At 51.5% G+C, this 7,393-nt stretch overlaps 1 long non-coding RNA gene across 1 annotated transcript; it reads right to left on the reverse strand.

The window, feature by feature from the left end:
* Nucleotides 1-2,140: 2,140 nt before the first annotated feature.
* On the reverse strand, nt 2,141-5,529 carry LOC138113448 (uncharacterized). Its single transcript, XR_011152171.1, has 3 exons — nt 5,329-5,529; nt 4,622-4,727; nt 2,141-2,262 (listed from the first exon to the last, which is right to left on the reverse strand). It is a non-coding gene; the product is annotated as an uncharacterized lncRNA (long non-coding RNA).
* Nucleotides 5,530-7,393: the final 1,864 nt, after the last annotated feature.

Here is a 7,393-nt window from a genome sequence, read left to right on the forward strand (position 1 = left end):
CATCCGGAGTGCTTTTCTAAAGACTTCTCTGCATCTGGATGCTCTTTGCACTTGGCAGCAAACTGCTTCCACTGCTTCCCACTCCAGCAAGGGGAACATCCCTGGAATTTCATGTCCAGTGTCTCTGCCTAAAGCAGCCCCACGGCAACACGAAGCTTCCCTCGGGCATTTCGTTTCTTTATCCCAAACATTCTCCCCACTCAGCCACAATCTAGAAAGAACAAAAGGGAAAAGAAGGAAGACCAATTAATTCTGACATAAGGAGTCTTGACTATCCCGACACACTGCCAGGTGAAAAAGCATCCCTGCCACTCTAACAAATCCCCCTGATACTGTCTCCATTCTGTATCAATTATTTAAATGTTGTATTAAGGAGCGTAAGGACACAATGCTTGGAATTCTCAAAAACGGCTCCGCCTGGCTACTCCAAGCACTTTCCCACCCGGGGAGCTGAGCTGTCCCACATTTAAACGCCACGTTTGATCCAAATCCCATAGAAATCTGATATTGTTTGGCTCCTGAGCTTTCCCAAAAGCTGTGCAGTCAAGCCTGGAAATCCTCACTGAAGCTTTGCCATGTCACATCGGGATTTACCCTTGGGAAAACCCCACTCTGAGCACTTGGGTTTCAAGAGGTTGCACCCAATGTTACAGACACAGAATTCCTGTGGGGTTTGGCATTTCCTGCACCTCCAAACACGTGAAAAGAAGGAAGTGCAGAGTCCCGAGGCTCCATTATTGCCATTCCCCTCACATCCCTTTCCTCAGCTGCACGTGGCTTTGTGCCTCCTCTGAAGGGCTGGAAAGGAATTTGGGAACCCCCCTCAGCTTCTTCGGTTTTCAGCTTTTTCTCTGAGCCAGCCCAAAAGGCAAACAGGAAAAAAAAACCCCAGAAGTGCACAAAATCCCAGCCCCTCCCAAGATGCAGCTCCTCACACCAAACCTTGGGAGAATCCCTGGTGCTTCCAACACCGCTGCAATCCCACCTGGAGCTGAGCTTACAGGGTGCTCTGCCTAATCCACATCCAAGCCTGGATAGCCCAAAGCCTGCAAGAAAAGAGGAGGCAAAGTGAAGGGGAGAGGGGGGGAAAAACGGAGTTTTAGGTTTTTCCCGTGTTTGCAACAGGATTGAAGGGCAGGATGGAGAGGTTTTGTGGAAAACAAGTACCAAAGGCTGCTTCATTCCCAGCAATTAGCGCTGCTCAGGTTGAATCCAAGAGGCCCAATCCACCAGGTTTAAACAGGAGCGGCCGACAGGATGGGTTATGACAGAGATCTGTGAAGCTGGAGCCTTCTTCCTTCTCCCGGGCTCTCCCAGGAATTCTCCATGTCCGGACATGCTCCCGCTCTCCCCGCTGGGGAGGACGGACTTGGATAGCCCGGGTGACTGGTGAGCCTAAAACAATAAGTGATGCAGTGATCCAAGTGTTTTTCCCCAGGAAATGACATATTCTCTGGACCTGGGATAACCCATATCCCATGGCCTTCTCCAGGAAGAGTCCCAGCTGGATATGGTCTCCCAGAAAGGATTCCATAGGGGCTCACCTTTTGCTTGGAGCTCGGCTGAATTCCTCAGCAATGCCAGGGAATGTGGACATTGGAGGCTTTGAGCAGATTAGGCTCATTTGCCTTTTTAGGTTTTGTTACCATCTCTCAGACTTCCCACTGGATTGTGGTCTCCAAGGAACATGTAAATCCCATTGGATTCCTGCTCTTAGGATATTTTTTGTACCATTCCTGTACAAAACGAGGCCCCCTGTTCGGATGCTTTTCCCCACCGTTCCCCAGCAGTTTTATCTGCCAGTCCATTCCCTGCGCTCGTTGGGCTCTTCCCAGATCTCTGAGCTCCTTCACAAGGCAGGAGATCCATTTGGCCCAGGAACCGAACCCTCCCGAGGAATTGTCGGATGCCATCTCCACATTTCACAGCTGATCCTTGTGCTCAAAGGATCCCTCTTTCTTCCCTCCAGCCAATTCCAAGCCTCGCTGCCCCCAGCTGGGAACAGTCCCCAGGCTGATCCCTGCAGTCTTCCCTGCCAGGATCCTGCTCAGGAATCCATGGGCTACAAATTTAAGAATTAATTCTTCCCACTCCTGCCCAGTTCTAATTCCAAAGGATTTGGTGTCTGCCTTACCCGGCTGGAGCCTGCTTCCAACTCTGTTCTTGCTGCTTCTGCTGCTTTCCATTTCCCAGGAATTCCACCAACGGAGCGACAGCGTTTTCCACCTCCTCCTCCAGGATTCCCTCTGTTGCGTTCGGGTGCTGGAAGGATATCAAAACCAGGGCCTCACTATCAGGAATTATATCCCCGGATTTGTTCCTTTCCAAATGTCACCTCTTCCCAACAAAGCACTGGCCATCCAAGGAATTATAGAGAGCCATGTGCTGACCACTGCTTACTCCTCTGGAATGTCAGAGCTTGGAAAAAAAGGGCAGTTGAGGCTTTTCCTGGTGCTGCCCATCAAGTGTATTTTACCTAAGAGCCCCTGCCCATGCCTTTGCCTGTATCCACCAAAAATCCACCCGTTCATTCCCCAGCTGCTGCCTCCCTCTTTTCCTGGATCCAACAGAATTTTAACAGGTGAATATTCCCCTCTGGAAGAGCACCTTTCATTCCAAACCTAAGAACAAACAAATGAATCACTTTCCTTCGACCTTCCTTATTAGGATTCCACTGAGAGCAGTGGATGGAAAATGATCCTCTCCTGGTCCCTGCTGGATTCCAGGAGCAGGGATCCTTTCCCTCTTTCCCCCCACCCCCCGCAGTGCCCTCCTCCCCCTCCCGCCCCACCCCGCACCCTTTTCAGCCTTTCTTCCACAGCTTTTGCCTCCGGACCTCAGATCCTTTTGGTCTCCAGGAGCTCCCAGCAGCCCCACAGCCTTTCCTCTCCCATCCTGATCCTTTCTCCAGGAATGGAGCTCTGCATTGCAATTCCCTTCTCTTTTCTCCGACAATTCCCACCAACCCAGACCTAAAGCTGACACAAGGAACGCTCGGTGCCCACAAATCCAAATCCAGACCTGGCCATCCCTAAACCAGCAACTCCCGGACAATTTGCGTTCATTCCAACCTAACACTGAGGACTCACCTAATCCTTCAAAATTCCCAAGAAATATCCCGTTGCCTTCAGCTCCCAGGGGATTCTGCTTTGTGCTCACACGGATTTGGGACTTCCCTGAAAAACCCGTGCAGGGCACGCTGGAATCCCCGATCCCGTGAATCCGGGGAGTGTGAAAAGCTCGGTCCAGCCTGGGCCCCCAGAAATTTTTGCCAAATATCCCCCAAGTCCTCGGGACAACAGAACTCTCTGGTACTGCATTTTTGGCGTTGTAAAGCCTGGAATCACTTTATTCCTAGTGCTGGGCTCTGGATGTGGCCGAGAAAATCCCGGCCTCCACACAGACCCAGATTCCAAACTTTTTGAAACGTTTTAGCAAACCGAGAAATTCCCCTTCCCTGCTTCTTCTTAAGGGCATCCTTCTCTTCCCTTACCCGGCCTGCTCTCTCCCACTGGGCTGGGTTTTTCCCTTCCCATGCTAATTAGTCCCTACTTCTAGGAGGTTTAGGTACCTTTCTTCCCCGGCAGGGATTTCTTAACACAGCTACCGAGGCTTTGGGAGTCTTCTTTATCCTCTACTTTCTGGAAACACACCCTCTGATCCATAAATGCCACAATCCAGATGCCCAACTTCACCAAGACATCCTTTTCACCTAAAAACACTCACTCTCAACTCTTAGATCTTTTGAAGTTTTACCCCCGCAAAATTCCCCTGGTTTTCCACCGCTGAATTCCTCCGTCCTGATTCCAAGAATTTCTTGAATACCACGGGGCTTTTCTCAAGATTTACCCCCACAACCTTCCCTACGTGCCCACTGCTCACCACCTCATTTTTCCCTCAATGTCTTCGTTCTCCACCCCAGAGAGTTTGTCAAGTGTTGCCTCCAAGATGTTCCCCCTCTGTCCACTACTGAGTTCCCCATTTTGCCTTCAAAATATTCCTTCTGTCCCCTCCAGATTGCATCCACTTTTACCCCCAACATTTTACTTCCTCTACAATATTGATTAAACCTTTTCCACCCCAAAAATGTGCATTCCCTCCCTTAAACAGCACCTCAGCTTTTCCCTCAAAAATGCCCCAGAGAGAAACTCCGATTCAGCCCCCAAACTCCCATTTTCCTACACAAACAGTTCTTGTGGCCCCTCTCAATTCCCCCAGGCTTTCAGCTAAAGGAATAACTGGAAGCCTATTCCCTCATCTCTGCCCTCCTTTTGCTTTCCTGGAAAACCTTGCCATCCCACATTTTCTCCAAGAGATCTGCTGCGAGTACTGCAAGGTCTGCTCTGTAAGAGAGCCTGGGGGGTTTACAGCACTTGCTCCTCTGCATCTTCACCCTTTCATCAGCTTTCCCCTGGAACGGTGTTGTGCGAGAAGCTTGGAATTACCAGAAATGGATCAGGTTCACATTTTTTCCCCACCAGTTTTCATCTGGTTTGAAATTCCTGGAATGACCCTCAAATGTGCCCTAGAACAGTGCTGTGAAAGGATCAGTCAGAAGAACAGCCTGAAAGCAGAAAACCACCTCCAGCAGCAGCCGGAATGATCCCATTTCTGTTCTTACCTGCTCCTGCCAGAGCTCCCAATGGCCCTTCCCATTCCAAAACAACAGCTATGCAAGACATTCCTGCTGTCCGTGAGGGTGAGGTGCCAGTTCTGGATGTTCTTTGCTGCGGAATCGGACAACAAACAGAGCGTAAATGATCTTGGTGGCTCTTCCAAGCCAAACCACCCCGTGATTCCTTGCGTGGATCAGCACCTGTCCCAACTCCATTCCAGAAACCTCCTCCCACTAACCCAGAACTTTCCTTTTTCCGCTCAACATCAGGGATTTGCTGCCGAGTGCCCCGGGCAGGGGACGCCTCAGCCTTCCCTGGGACGCCTCAGCATTCCAGCATTTTTATTCCAGGCATTAAAAGGATGCTCATTTCTCTTCCAGCATTGTTTCCCTCATTTTAGGAGAACCGTTTTCATCCCAGACCCCCCTCGTCAGCTGTTCAATCCTCTGGCACTGGATTTGGACAAAAGAAGGGACGCACCTGGACTGCGGGAAATCACGGAGAGAAACCCCTCCAAAACCTGACAGAGAAAAACAACGGGAGATGCAGGAAGACATATCCCTCATTTGCACGTCTGGAATGCTTTTCTAAAGACTTCTCCGCATCTGGATGCTCTTTGCTCTTGGCTTTCTTTACAGGAATGCATTTGCTGCTAAACACATCTCAGGCCCTTGTTTGATCAGGATAAGGCGGGATGGAGATGAAGACTCACACAGGGAATAGCCAGGGAGATTCCCAGATCTCTGAGCTCCTTCACAAGGCAGGAGATCCATTTGGCCCAGGAACCGAACCCTCCCGAGGAATTGTCGGATGCCATCTCCACATTTCACAGCTGATCCTTGTGCTCAAAGGATCCCCCTTTCTTCCCTCCAGCCAATTCCAAGCCTCGCTGCCCCCAGCCGGGAACAGTCCCCAGGCCGATCCCTGCAGTCTTCCCTGACGGGATCCTGCTCAGGAATCCATGGGAATGTAAGAATTAATTCTTCCCACCCCTGCCCAGTTCTAATTCCAAAGGATTTGGTGTCTGCCTTACCCGGCTGGAGCCTGCTTCCAACTCTGTTCTTGCTGCTTCTGCTGCTTTCCATTTCCCAGGAATTCCACCAACGGAGCGACAGCGTTTTCCACCTCCTCCTCCAGGATTCCCTCTGTCGCGTTCGGGTGCTGGAAGGATATCAAAACCAGGGCCTCACTATCAGGAATTATATCCCCGGATTTGTTCCTTTCCAAATGTCACCTCTTCCCAACAAAGCACTGGCCATCCAAGGAATATAGAGAGCGATGTGCTGACCACTGCTTACTCCTCTGGAATGTCAGAGCTTGGAAAAGTGGGCAGCTGGAGCTTTTCCTGGGGGTGCCCCATGAAGTGTATTTTACCTAAGAGCCCCTGCCCATGCCTTTGTCTGTATCCACCAAAAATCCACCCGTTCATTCCCCAGCTGCTGCCTCCCTCTTTTCCTGGATCCAACAGAATTTTAACAGGTGAATATTCCCCTCTGGAAGAGCACCTTGCATTCCAAACCTAAGAACAAACAAATCATTCCCTTGGACCTTCCTTATTTGAATTCCACTGAGAACGGTGGATGCAAAATGATCCTCTCCTGGCCCCTGCTGGATTCCTGGAGCAGGGATTCTTTCCCTCTTCCCCCCCCCCCCCCCCGCGGTGACCACCCTGCCCTGCCCCCTTTTCAGGCTTTGTTCCACAGCTCGTCTCCAACTCTTGCATCCTTTCCCTCACTCCAGGAGCTCCCAGCAGTTCCACACCCTCTTTTCTCCCATCCTGATCCTTTCTCCAAGAACAGAGCTCTGCATTTCAATTCCCTTCGCTTTTCTCCGACAATTCCCACCAATCCAGACCTAAAGCTGACACAAGGAACACTTGGTGCCCACAAATGCAAATCCAGACCTGGCCATGCCTAAACCAGCAAGTCTGAACACACAATCCTGCACCATCTGCATTAATTCAAACCTAACAATTAGGACACACTGAAGACTTCAACATTCCCAAGAAACACCCTGTTGCCTTCAACTCCCTGGGGTTTTTGCTTTGAACTCATACGGATTAGGGGATCAAGGGATTTCCCTGAAAAAAACCTGTGTGGTGCATGCTGGAATCCCCGATCCCGTGAATCCAGGGAGTGTTAAAAGCTTAAGTCCAACCTGGCCCACCATAAATTTTTGCCAACTATCCCCCAAATGATCAGGTTAACAGAACCCTGCTCTGGTGCTGCGTTTTTAGTATTGGAAAGCCAGGAATTACTTTATTCCCAGAGCGAGGCTCTGGATATGGGCTTGGGGAGAACAAGACCTTACCAACTTACAGAGCCAGGGGATGACGTTTGGGAACAATCCTGGGCTGCCTGGCAGCAGTTCATTGTACCTCTTGTCACCCACGAACACCTTCACCCACTCCACCAGGAGCCCGAAACAGTGGCTCTGCTTCTCTTGGAGCAGGAGGCATCCCCCTGCCCACTGCAGGGACCTGCAAACCATTCCGGAGTCAGCTCCGAGCCAGGGACGGGGCAACACCCTGTCCCACGGCTCCAGCGGCTCGGGCCCTCGGTAATTCCGGATCTGAGCCTCGTAATCCCTGCAGGGAAGAGGCCGGCTCAGGCCGGGATCGCAGAGGGTGGGAAGCGCCCGGGGTGGGCGGAGGCTCTGCCACCCCCACGGCCGCGGCATCCGCACAGCTCCGGGGGACGGGGCCCGCCCCGATGCCGCTCCCCGTCCCGTTATGCCGTTCCCCCGCTCCCCATCCCGTTCTCCCGCTCCTCGCTCAC

The sequence above is a fragment of the Aphelocoma coerulescens genome, chromosome 7, assembly GCF_041296385.1.
Source record: "Aphelocoma coerulescens isolate FSJ_1873_10779 chromosome 7, UR_Acoe_1.0, whole genome shotgun sequence".
Lineage (NCBI taxonomy): Eukaryota > Metazoa > Chordata > Aves > Passeriformes > Corvidae > Aphelocoma > Aphelocoma coerulescens.